Source organism: Haemorhous mexicanus, chromosome 2, assembly GCF_027477595.1.
Source record: "Haemorhous mexicanus isolate bHaeMex1 chromosome 2, bHaeMex1.pri, whole genome shotgun sequence".
NCBI lineage: Eukaryota > Metazoa > Chordata > Aves > Passeriformes > Fringillidae > Haemorhous > Haemorhous mexicanus.
The window spans coordinates 54,807,460-54,820,316 of NC_082342.1; the positions used below are offsets into that span (position 1 = coordinate 54,807,460).

Here is a 12,857-nt window from a genome sequence, read left to right on the forward strand (position 1 = left end):
CACAACTGCAGTACAAGTCCCCTTTGACCTTTGCTTATTGATTTGTTTTTTTTCCTGGGTGAGGTTAATGCAAAGATACTTTACAGGTTTCAAATAATACTTTTGCTAGCAATTGTTAGCATATAACAAGAAGTGACATCAAGTAAAATCCTAACTACATTTCAACTTAATATTTAATTCATTTACTCTTCACTGTATAGTTCTCTAAAGCTAAAGCTCATTCTTTAATGACACTATAAAAGGTCTGTAAGGAAACGGAGATGTCAGCACCATCAATGTCCACAGAGCACTGGTGCACGGCAGAGCTACAAAAGCTGGCTCAGGAACTCTGATTGTCTGAAACATCCCAAGTTTGCAGTATATGTGCAGCATAGTCACCTCCAAATAATGCATTTGGTTGGCAGAGCACTTGGAGGAAGGACATCACAGTAGATTTCATGCTAAACATGTGAGAACTAAAAGTCAGCCCAAAGAACTGAATTTCATTCATTGTTAGTAATTGATAAAAACTAATACAAAAGAATAAATAAGCTTATCTAATTGCTCCCTCACAACACAAGAATAAATATTCTCTGAAAGAGAACATTTAAATAGCAATCTGATCATATCCAAGGAATATCCTCATTCACTCTTATTTTCATGGTATGATCTTAATATAGCCTTTAAGTGTCCTGCATGTTTTAATACTAATCTGTAATCCACTCCTGTACAATGCTGAATCTCATTTCCTCTGTTTTAAAGCTGTAATGAATGGGGAAATGTGTATTACAATACTGAGAGCACTGCCAGCTAATCTTTGATCCTATGGCCTGTTCAGATCAGCCCAAGATCTGTACCATTTAGCGTTAATTAAGATTCAGAGGAACTCTGTCTCAGAGAAAGCCAGTCCAAAACTGAGGCAAGAACTAAAGGGCACTGTAGATAATCACAGATCAGTCGAGCACTTGAGCCCTTTTTTTTCTACCAGTACAGGCATACTCTGTGGTTTAAGTGACTTGACCAAAGGAGGCTACAGTGCAACAATGAAACTTGAGTTCAATTTCATATAGTAAGCTACCATCTCACCCATCCTTCCTCTGAAGAAGGAAAGTCCACTCCATTAAAAAGTAATGTATATTAACAAAAATACAGGTCAATGGTAGATCTCACTGCTAGACTGTAAACATGAAGTCTAAGGCTTATTAAGAGGATTAAACTGCCTGACTGACAGAGGCAGGATACACTTGCCAACTCACTATTTTTGAAGGAGAGCAGGGGAGGAAAATGCAAATCAAATTTTAAAAAACCCCAAACTAAAACACCTGTAACCCCAGAGTCCTTCTTATTTGTCAAACTGTTTTTCTCTCAGCCACCAACTAAGAAGTACCATGCAAACACAATTGTTTAAGCCTTATTTCTCTATGAAAAGAGCAAGTAGGAAATTATTAGTAACTTTTAAGAATTTAAAGAATTAAACGGTATCTAGAATATAAACTAATACAAGCCAGGTACTAGCCAAGAAATTTACCTTTCTGTGCTTTTAGCTTATTTAAATTGCTTAAAGAAGCCTTTAAATTTTTCATTAAGTGGTGGCCTACTCCTAGTTTTTAAGCAAAGAAAGAAAATTTGTCATGCTAGATAATATCACAGACTAGACAACAGAAAGAATTAGTGCTATTAAAGTAATTCTTCCTCTGAAAACTACCAAATACTTCAGTAAACTGCCATCCTCTGACATTTCAGCCTACATCTTATTTTCAGGCTGGTGGCATCCTAGCACCTACATTCACTCAGCCAGCATGTCTAATTTTCCTCATCTACTGCTGCTTTAAGATTATTTCTGTCCAAATAAAAGAACTTCCTTCTGGACTCCTTGATTTGCAGCTCCATCACATGCTGTCACCACAAAGCTTTCAGGCCCCGGGTGCCTACTTGTCACTTCTCTAAAAGAGAAAGCAGAAAACCAGGAGGGCAGATAATGCCCTTCATCTCGCAACTGCGCTGCCCAGCACTGACGTTTTTCGCAGCACCGAAGTACAAAGACATCGTACTACCATTCCAAAACACTGCAAGATCGTAATGGAAAATTCAGTGTTATGTAAGACTGCTATTTAATACTATTTCATTAGCTATGTGCGCCTGCCAGTTTCTGATGTCTAACAACGTTTTACCAGATTCAAGAAACTCAAAACGGCCTGACACGAATCCTTTAAAAACAAAACAAACAAGACAAAATAAAAGGAGCAGCTTTCCGAAGTACTATGACAAATAACCCCTCAAGACATTCAATACATTATTTACCACCAGGGTCGCCTCAACCTGCCCAGATCCCGGCCCTCCCCGCCTCTCCTTCCCACCACCTGCTCCCGGCCCTCCGGCGGCCGCTGCCCGCTCCGGTGCCTCCCCCTGCTCGCCTCGCTACAACCAGCGCCCCTCGGCTCCGCAGGGACCCCCGACAGCCCGGCACGGCCTGACCCCACGCCCGCCTCACCGAGCCGGGAGCCTCCACCGCGCCGAGCCGAGCCCCGCCACGCCTCGCCTGGCCTGGCCTGGCCTGGCCCAGCCCCGCCCAGCCCGGCCCGGCCCGGCCCGGCCCCGCCCGCGCCACCGCCCCCCCGGGTCAGGCGGCAGCGGGCGGGGCCGAAGGGTCGCGGCTGTGGCGTCACCCGGCGCGGGCCGGCCTGAGCTCGGGGCGGAGCTTTATCAATTAATAAATGACGCTGAAGTGTCCAATTTGTCCTTGTTTTGATGGTGTTTTTTTTTTTTGTTTCTCTGTTTGTTTGTCTGTTTGTATTTTTGAGGGTTGTTTGTTTTTGTGAGTTGGGTTTTTGGGGGGGGGGCTTTGGAAGGCTACACAGAAGCTTAAAAATGCAAAATTGGAACTGCGGAGTTAGAAAGCAGCGCGTCTCGTACCGTATCCCTACTTAAACTTTTTTTTTTTTTCTTTTTTTTTTTTTTAATGCAGATGTTTGGGAGGAACAGAGGTCTGCATGTTGATTTCACTTCATTATAAAGTAATTTCACTGGAACTTGGAAGATCGCTTTTCTCTTGACTTCTGGTTTCTGTGGCTCTCACCACCATCCACAGTCATGTCAAACTGAAAAATAACATATACTCCCAGTGATACCATGGAGGTTTTTTTCCTATTGTTTTTCAGTAGCTGAGTGGCTTTGCCATTTGTAAGGAATTGAATTAGTAATTTAAATCCATATATCTCTTCGTCTTTTAATTAAAATCTGTAATCCTCATTAGGCGTATGTGTGTGTACAAAAGCACGTATACCCAAATTCTAGTTATGGAGTCGGTATGAATATCCAAAATATGGAAAAATAAGGCCCAAAAGCTATCATTCTGAAGTGTCCCCTTTCATGCAATGTTTTCACATTTCATTTTGACTTACTCTAATTTTGTCAAAGTGGCAGGCTGCCCTGAGCAAGGTTGTGCTTCCGAAGGTGGCTGTCTCCAAGCAAGACTTATTTACCAGCCTGGACAAGCTGGAGCTGGTTGCTGCCCTAAGTGCTGGGCTGTGGGAAGGGGTAGCTGCATTTGTGCACTGGTGCTGTGAAAAAACAAAAGGAAAAAATATCTCAGTAAACATCCAGCACTTGACCTTAGAGCATGAACAGTCATGTTTTCAGTCAAACTTCCAACTGTTCATTGAAACAGCTGCTCAAATTACTGGGTATAATCTGGCAGTATATTACTGATTTGCAGCTTTAATAATCAGTGCTAAAATTCTTCTGCAGCTTGACTTCCAAGTGGAAAATTTCTAGCCTGGTTAAACCTAGCAAAAGTGCATTCCATGCCGCATGACTTTATCTGTGCTAGCTCTTCTCAAGAACTTGCTCCTCCTGAGAACTAGCTCTTCCTTCCAGAACTTGCTGGGTTCCAGCCCTGTTAAGGCTCACTAACTTGCTTTCTCAGGTACTGTGTGTGTATATGACTGTGTTCATTGTTTAACACACTCAGGACCACAGACCATAAGAAATTCATAGTAAATACTGACTTTACATAGTGGCAGCCCTGTCCAGCCCTTTGGCAGATGGGTTTACCTCTAAGTTTCATTTAGCTCCAAAGTATCTCTGGAAATTTGTCACACATTGTGGTTTCTAGCATAACATTTTTCTAGGAATTCTGTGTTCCAAACTTTTCATGTGCCCACTCTTCAGTCCTTTTCCTGCTGACAAGAAACAGAGAGCACCCTGAAAGAGAAAAAGTTGTCCACACATCAGGGAGAGTACCTTTTTCTGAACAGCAGTGATGATGAGAGACAAGCTGTCCACAAATCAGGGAGGGTTCCTCTTTCCAAACTGCAGTGAGGATAATATTTACATATGAAGCAGTGTGTGGACAGATAAGGGTTTGGACTGGTGGAGAAGGCCCTCAACATTTGTTTAAGCAGATGACAGGTTGCGCTCAGGTAATCAGATGTTACTGGATTCTGTTATGTCTATATACACAAAGCTTACAAGGAAATAAAAGATGTTTTTTTAGCAAAAAGTGACACTCTCTTTTGAACTAGGGCCACAAGACAATAGAACAACTTTTAAAGGTTTTTAACCATGCAGGGGGTACCTTTGCCAACATTGTTTTGTGGGAGCAGATCTTGCAGAAGTTGATGAGGGGCACAGCAGTGTCAGAAGCAAGGGAGGGATGAGTTGGACAGGTGAATACCAAGGCTGTGCCCTGAGCTGTTATAGGAACACATGGGCTCGTGTCCCCTGACAGCCTTTCCTTCCACCAGACACTGCTCTGCTATATCACCCCTCACCTCATAGAGCAGCTTGTATCTCTTGTGAATTTATAAAAGCCCCAGTACTTTTGCTTTGAGTCAGAATTAGACTGAGGGTTGAATTGCTACCATGACATGTCCCCTCCTACAGCTATAGAAATAAACTGCTTTTGCCTCACCTGAATCTGTAAATTTTAAACTGTGTGTTTTTTCTGCGAGTCTTCAACCTCATTTGTAAATGCTAATTCTGCTTATGGTAAGGTATATCTTAAGTGATTTCAATCTTAACATCCACCGTGGGCTTGCTTAATTTTTGTCTGCACTTTCATAAAAATAATTTCCCCAAAATATCTTCTTTTTATATTTTAATAACATAAAGTTCTATTCAAGCTAGGCAATATCTGTGAATATATCTGTATTAAGATATATAGGCATGTATATATCTTTCTAAGCTACTTAAGCATCACAATCAGTAAAATCATTGAGGGATCTCAAACGGGTCTGTAAATGCTAACAAACCTGGGGGAGTGAGGCTGTGAGTAAAAATGATGTGAGAATTCTCCCAAACCACTTAGTTGTATGAAAATAAATTTCATTGACTCACACCAAATGCCAGTACAACTGGAACCTGGTTACACATCCGATGGGAATCAGGATGCATAGACAGTGCTTTAAGTCAGCAGCCCCCAAATCACTGATGGAAACATGATAAATCACTGTTGTGTGGGTACAACTGAATAAGTAGTTATTCCACAGCTCCTTACAATAGTAAAAACTTCTGTGGTAGATGAATAGATGATCTCACTGTGATTATTACCTTTTCTCTGACTTCAAACTCCATAATCATTTGCAGAAAAATTATCCTGAGGCCAAGCAAGGAAATGGCAATAACAGCTGTCTGACGAAGGTAATATTGCACCTTTTTGAAATTGTGACAGCCACTGACCTCAGACTGAACTGGCACTTTGTTAAGGTGCAAGAACACATCTTCAGCATCTCTGTACAGTGTTGACAGCCTTGAGCTACAAGCAGGGATAATACACTTAGGGCAGACAAGTATGAAACATCTGGAAATGCACCTACTTCCTGAAACTATCCCATCTGGGATGGCCAGTCCCAAAGGGTGGTGGAATAACCTGGCTGTTACCAGTACAGCCCTGGAAAGAAGGAGGGTCTAGTTCAAATAAACAGATCCAGGTCCAGGCAGCATCTATGCACTGCATTTGGCCATATGCCAGGCTGCTGCCATGTTTTTCCCTGCCTTTTTCTGGAAGCAATTATTTGCATGTGTGTAATCACTAAATGCTGTCTCCCTAGTCTGCTGTATTCTTGTGTTACACCTACAGAGCAAGCACAGAAAACCGAGAACATTTTATGGGACCCCAGATTTAACATTTCTGACTGTCAGAGATACTACAAATGGTCCTCAAGTGCAACCAAAGGAAAATGTTTCTGGAAAGGGATCAGCGTGATCTTGGAGGGTCTGCTAATGGGGACAGCAACAGGAGAATGACAGAGACAGATGATGGACCAGCTTAAGTTGACTGGGAGTTCAGTTTGTTTATTCAGCAATACATAAAATGAATTGACAAAAAATGATCAGAAGAGGAAATACCAGGGAAATATCTGGCTCTGTAAAGACTAGTGGTAACAAAGCTCTTCTCTTGGATGGTTTATAGGTTCTGTTGCAGACCACAGCAAAGCTGGGCACCACAAAACTCAAGTTATTCAGACACGTTGATACAATATTGAGATGCTGGTTGTTCAGTTCAGAGAAAGAATAAATTCATATGCTAATGCAGTGACTATTCCATCATGCCCCCTTTGTGGCACTTGGAATAGTGGACGCTTTATTAGATAGCAGCTATATGTTTTCCAAAATGATGTGACATACTGTCAGACTGCAGAAAGTAGCAGAGATGTTGAAATATATTTCTTTCAGCACCAAAGTTGGAAAAGTATGCTGCTGTCAAAAAAGAGAGACTATTAAGAGGCACTTTGCTCTTCATAAGTGCAGGAGTGAAACTGTATGCAGCTAATAAATAATACTGAATTATTACATTTATCCTGGGTTTCTTAGTTGTTGTTTTACAGGTTTTTTGAAGGGGGTTGATGGTTACACAGAAGATAAAAATGCAAGATTGAAAGTGCAGAGTTAGGAAGCAGTGCATCTCATACTTAATCCATAATTAAATATATTTTTAATACTCTTGATGTTTAGGAGAGACAGAAGTCTGCATATTGATAGCACTTCACCATAAATTATTTTCTCTGGGAACATGGAAGGTAACTTCTGTCTTCTGGTTTCTGTCGCTCACACCACCATCAAGCACTAATATGTCAAACTGAAAACTAATGTAATAGCATCAGTAAAATCAAGTGTTGTTTTTTCCTTGTTATTCAATGTCCAAAAGGCTTTGCCTTTATAATAAATTCAGGTAGTAATTTGATTGCATGTAGTCTCTTTGTTTTTTAATTAGAAGCTGTAATTCTAATTAGTTCTCTGTGTGTGTGTGTGTGTTTGTGTACAAAAGCACATAAACCCAAACTTTAAAAAATTATATTGGCAGAATTAGGGCCTTGTGATATACTGTATTTAAGAATAAATTTCATCAAGATTTTGCTACAGATGATGTGGGGGAACATCTGTTCTCCTAATGATTTAGATGAAGCAATCTGTGACCCTGTCCGTGGAAGTTCTGGGTCATCTTCTTCTAGTCTTGGCTCTTCACAATTTGAAATTCAGACCTATTTCCTGTTACTTAAATTAGAATGGGCCTGAGGGCTGTTATTTTGTAAATGACAGCATGTTTTCTTGCATCTTCCTTTGATGAACCTGGTATTGGCCAGTTTTTAGACTAGAGAATTTTATGATCTGATCCCATGCAAGGATATTTGTCATATTTTATGTCCTATTTGGCATGGTTTTATGAAATACTAGATTAAAAATATCTGCTTATATAGATTTCCTCTCCTCTTATATTTAAGGTATGTCTGTCCTTGGATAAATTTCACAATCTGTTAAGAATCTCAGTATGTGTGTGCTAGATGAAGCAGATTTTTTTTTTTCCCAGGTGGGAAGTGGATAGCTTTCCCAACAGCTTTGTACTTAGACTGTGTGTTTAACAAGGTGGCATATCTGTCCTGTACTTGTATCTGTTTTCCCCACCTAGGAAAAAAATTGAAGGAGTCACTCTGTTTTGAAATACAAGCTCCTGAAATTGATGGGCAGGAGTCCAACCAGAGTGATTGTAGTTATCCACTGAGTAAACTCAAACAGCAGTCTGGCTCTGCCCAGCTCTGTACATAATACTCTGGATGAAATGTGAAAATTCTTGTAGTTCCCAAGTCTAGGTGCTGAGACCACCCATGGCCTTCTCAGTATCAGGACGAGTCCTGTGCACGTGTCTGCTGTCTCTTGGTCCTTTGGTTACTGTTGGGGAAGATGAAACAGGAAAGCCTGACAAATATGATTGCCTGGCAAAAGATTTTGAGAATATAGAAACTATAAGCGGAGACTGAAATGAAAGCAAGCTTTGAGATCCCTTAGTTACTGAACAACGGGAAAACAATGGTGTGGCCGGCTGAAGGTAATCCCCTTTTGATGAAACAATACCCTCTGCAAGCAGGCAGATCCAAGGGTCAGAGCAGACCCTGCCAGCTTGGCAGAAGGGATCTGAAGAGTAGTTTTTAGGGTTTAAAATGTAGCACAGTATGGTAATGTAGCGATTCTTATAGGATGTATGTAAATGTTATAGGATTTGTATGTTGTACTAGAATGGCTAGTGAGAATCAGAATATTCAACACAGAAGATGATTTATTGTATTGTAACAGGAACTTCGCACTCTTGCTTATTTTTCTATGCTCTTAGCTCTTGTCTCTTGTCTCTTAGCTCTTGCCTTTTATGTTCTTACCCTCTCATCCTCTCTACCTCTCTCTTCTCTCGAGCCTGCTCCGAGCTGCAGCTGGCAGCTCCCAGCAGAGCCCTTTACCCACGCCCTTTGCAATAAACCGCAAGTTCCACGACCTGGCTTCAGCGATCTCTCGTCTCCGTCCGTCCCGACCGTGATACCCCCTGTCTCGCCTACAGGTTACCCAAAGAGGTGTTCATCCCAAGAGGGATGCTTGGTGGATCAACATCTTGAGTGTACAATGATATTCATCCCAGAGTGCCTCCATGTGGCCATGGCAGAACTCAAACAGTACTGTGGGAATACGGAAGGTTCAGCTGACACTACATAAACACTTCCAAACAGTTTATGGATCAAACATAACAAAATGGATATTTCCTAAACAAAGTGCTTTGTAGAAATGCTGATCTTTGGTAAATAAATCTTAAACTGGGAAATGGATCTGGACTTTAGTTTACATATGTGTGTTTTTAACTTTATTATTAAGTCCATTTTTCTGAAGGCATGTATAAACCTTTATAAGCCTCTTATCCTTTCAGTTTGCTGTCAAATTAGTATTTTATAATACTATAATTTCTTTTTTATAATGAATGCTGCAGTCAACTTTTTTAATTGACAGAAGTGCAATTGGAATTTTTGTATCTCTATTCTCCTCTATTCCAAACTGAAACTGAAATGGTTTGTGTCTAGCAGAACTGGACTAGAGATATGCTGATATTGTATAGCTAGATGGCAGCATTCACTTGCTTTGAGAAAAACTGTAGTTATTTGTATGATTTGTCTGCTCTGTTACAGCTAAATGGCATGGCCCGGTTCTGAACTGTGCTGCCGGAGAATGGCTGAAGATTTGGAAATCTGACCATTTCATTTAGATGTCTAAACTGGAGGTTTATACTTTGGCCCTACAGATAATGAGTATGAAATATAGTACTTACCCATTTATCTAAAAGGTTAAAAATTTGATTATGTGTATACATCTTTTAAAACAGGCTAATGTTTAGCCTGAAATCAGGCTTTGATGTATCTTATACAAGATTCCATTTATGTGAGACTTTTGTATCATTAAACAACTTACAAGCTTGTTAGGATGATACACAAAATAACTTCCCTTCTGTTACAGAACAAAATACTTATTCAACAAAGTCTAAATGAATGTCCAACTAGCTCCTCATATCATCTATCCAAAGCCTTACCAATCTCCTCAAGTATAACCCCACCACCTCTTTCCTTGCCCTGTAAAGGGACAAGGTCACTTTTCAGAACATCAGGCATTTTTTCTCCCTACTTGTTGAAGATGTTTATTTGTCTAGTCTAGGCTATTACATGCACAAGCATCCTGTCCCTAACATGTCAGCCCATATGAAGGTGAGCCTTGGAAGACCCAGGATAGGGAGCTCGGGCCCCTCTGGTTCACACAATCTGAGACATACACAGAACACTCTAGTGTAAGCAAAGTTTTGGCTGTCTCCACCTTGTCCTTTCAGCTTTCTGCAGGATGACCTGAGCCCTCAGGCTCATTTGCTAAAAGCCTGCTTTGCAATTTTTTGCAGCTTTGGATGCCCAGTGCTCTATAAGAAATGGATTTTGATTGCACTCAGCTGAAGACAAGAATGAGTTGCAAAGGTCTGACTGGACAGAAACACAGAGTGAGAGCAGGGAGATGGGTGTTATGGGTGGTAAGGAGGAGACAAATAGGCATGGGCAATGGTTCTGTGCAGCACAGACAGTACTTTGTAAATCAAAGTAAAGGCTTTGACACCATTGCCCACAGCATTCTCCTGGAGAAACTGGCTGCTCATGGTTTGGACACTGAGTAAAAAACTGGCCAGCTGCTTGGGCCCAGAAAGTGGTGGTGAGTGGAGCTACATCCAGCTGGCATCCAGTCATTAATGGTGTTCCCCAGGGCTCAGTACTTTATCAATGGTCTGGACGAGGGGATCCAGTGCCCCCTCAGTCAGTTTGCAGATGACACCAAATCAGGCAGCGCTGTGGGCCTGCTGGAGGGCAGGAAGGCTCTGCAGGGGGATCTGGACAGGCTGGATCCAAAGGGCTGAGGTCAATTGTGTGAGGTTCAACAAGGCAAAGTGCTGGGTGCTCTACTTGGGTCACAACAATCCCACGTTGTAAGAAGGAACCTTTAGGATTGTGCTGACCTGATCTGGAGGCACAATGAGATCCTGACATTGTCTTTTCTGGTAAGCTGCTGCTGTGGCCTCAGCAGTCAAAACAGGATTGAGTTTATCTCTGCTACCACAGTTCAATTATTTATATATTTCAGCTAACTGTCCTTGGAAAAGCTGTTGAAAGATTGGAAGAACCTTTTCTGCTGCTCTCTGTACATTTTTATCTCTTGTTTGTAGACTAAACTGCAGAAAAGAAAGCAGGATAGTTATGTCATGTACAGAAGTGCGAGCCTGAAATGAAGTAATACTGAAGTGAGAAATAAGGCTTTGTTCAGTATCTCTGCTGCGAACTATAGGATAGCAGAGAGATACTTACACCTGTTTTCAATATTTCTGCATGACACTGAAGGTTGTACTGTGGCTATTGGAGTCATAATGTAAAATGTAAGCATGATTTTATTTGCTGAAATGCCCCATTAGCTTTCAATTCAGGATTTCTGGATTTACAGCCTTGTTTTACTCCATTACTTGCTTACCCATAGACTAAAAACTTCCTGATTTTTCTTGATTTCTGTAAATCCAATGCCTATATTTATATTTACTAGTTTGATAGACAAAAACTGCCATCAGAAACTGACATAAAGCTCCACAGTTTCTAAAGATGGGTAATATCAAGTAAAGGTCAGTAAATCTCTTAATAAAAAGCTGCATAATATGGAACAATTGTCAATAGTTCATTCGGTCTAATCATCAGAAGCTGTAAAAGTTCAAGGAAAAAGCCACCTGAAAGTTCACAGCTCTATTATTAATACATAGAGAGGAAACTCAGTGAGGAGCCTTAACCTTGAATATACAGGTAAACATGCTAGGTAATACATTAGTTTGCAGTATGATTGAATTTATTTTTAAATTTGCTGAAACATAGAGAAAAATGAGACAACAATGACACAGACACCTAAGTACTTCTAAAGTGTGGTGGACTGACCTGGCTGTAAATGGACCTATATCTGTAGGATTTTATCCAAGTGTCTAGAGAATTTGTGACCTGTTAACCTCTCTGTTTATGCTAACTCCTCTTTTTTAGGTTAGGAGGCTGCATCCTTTACCCAGACACGTCTCATGGTTATTCCGGCTTGGATATTACAATATAAAAGTTCAACTTTAAACAAAAGCTTAGTATTGTCTTTATGTACTTCCTTAGGTAAACTGCCTAGTACAAGTGTTGGCAATTTGTTCCACTGTATAAATAAGCTACAGTAAAATTACTGTTTTCTTCATTCAATCTTCTTGAACGAAGGGAAATATGTATTACATTTAGTGGACATGAAACTTTCCTGAAATGAAATTGGTATTTTTAAACTTTCTTAAATTTCTATTAAACTTCAGAATTGTTGTAATTGAAATATTTAATATCTGCTTTTTTTATAAAGGGAATACAAGGAAAACCCTTCTGGGACTAATTTAAAACAAACAAATTCCAATAACTATCACTGAGAAATCTTTAACCTACAAGATAAAGTATGTGCATGATATTGAAATGCAAGTAACAAGGTAATATTTCAATGATTACATTTTAATGAGTTTCATACTCTATTCCCTCAGTGCCTGAGACATTATTATATTCCAGAATTACTATTTTATTACCTCAAATATTATTTATTTAATAAAATATTTAAGAAAACATAATATGCAGCTTAATTAAAGCTAGGGGGTTTTTTATGTGCATCATCTCAATGAATGTTATTAAGGAATTAACCTGGCTTGAAGTCTGTATACCTGGTCTGTAGGACCAAAACATCCTTTCACTTTTCCTCTTGCAGACCAAATGAACTAAAAGTCCCTTCACCCTTTGAGTGCTCAGGAATTCATGCTGTTAGCATACTAGTGAAATGCAGAAAGGCCAAGGGCATAATGACTTTAACAGTCAAATCATCCTTGTTCAAAAACCAACCAAACAAAAACCACACATGAAGAACTGTTTATTTTTCTTTGATTTGACAGTTGTTTTCATGCCTTTTATGCCATCTGCAGACCTGATGGAAGGATGAACTGCAGCGCAGAGCTGAGAAACTTTTTGAAATAGCCCTGCTGCCAGAGAAAATGCAGCATC

The 12,857-nt window shown here is 40.2% G+C and overlaps 1 protein-coding gene across 5 annotated transcripts in view; it reads right to left on the bottom strand.

Annotated features, from left to right (window-relative positions):
* Positions 1-12,857, bottom strand: part of SPART (spartin) — a 50,143-nt gene that overhangs the window by 14,686 nt on the left and 22,600 nt on the right. For 3 of the 5 annotated variants that reach the window (XM_059838873.1, XM_059838870.1, XM_059838874.1), the window contains exon 1: positions 2,471-2,544. The gene's annotated coding sequence lies outside the window, so the exon portion shown is untranslated. Of the gene's footprint in view, positions 1-2,339; positions 2,545-12,857 lie in introns of those variants that run through there. The other 2 variants (XM_059838871.1, XM_059838872.1) reach the window with 2 other exon arrangements.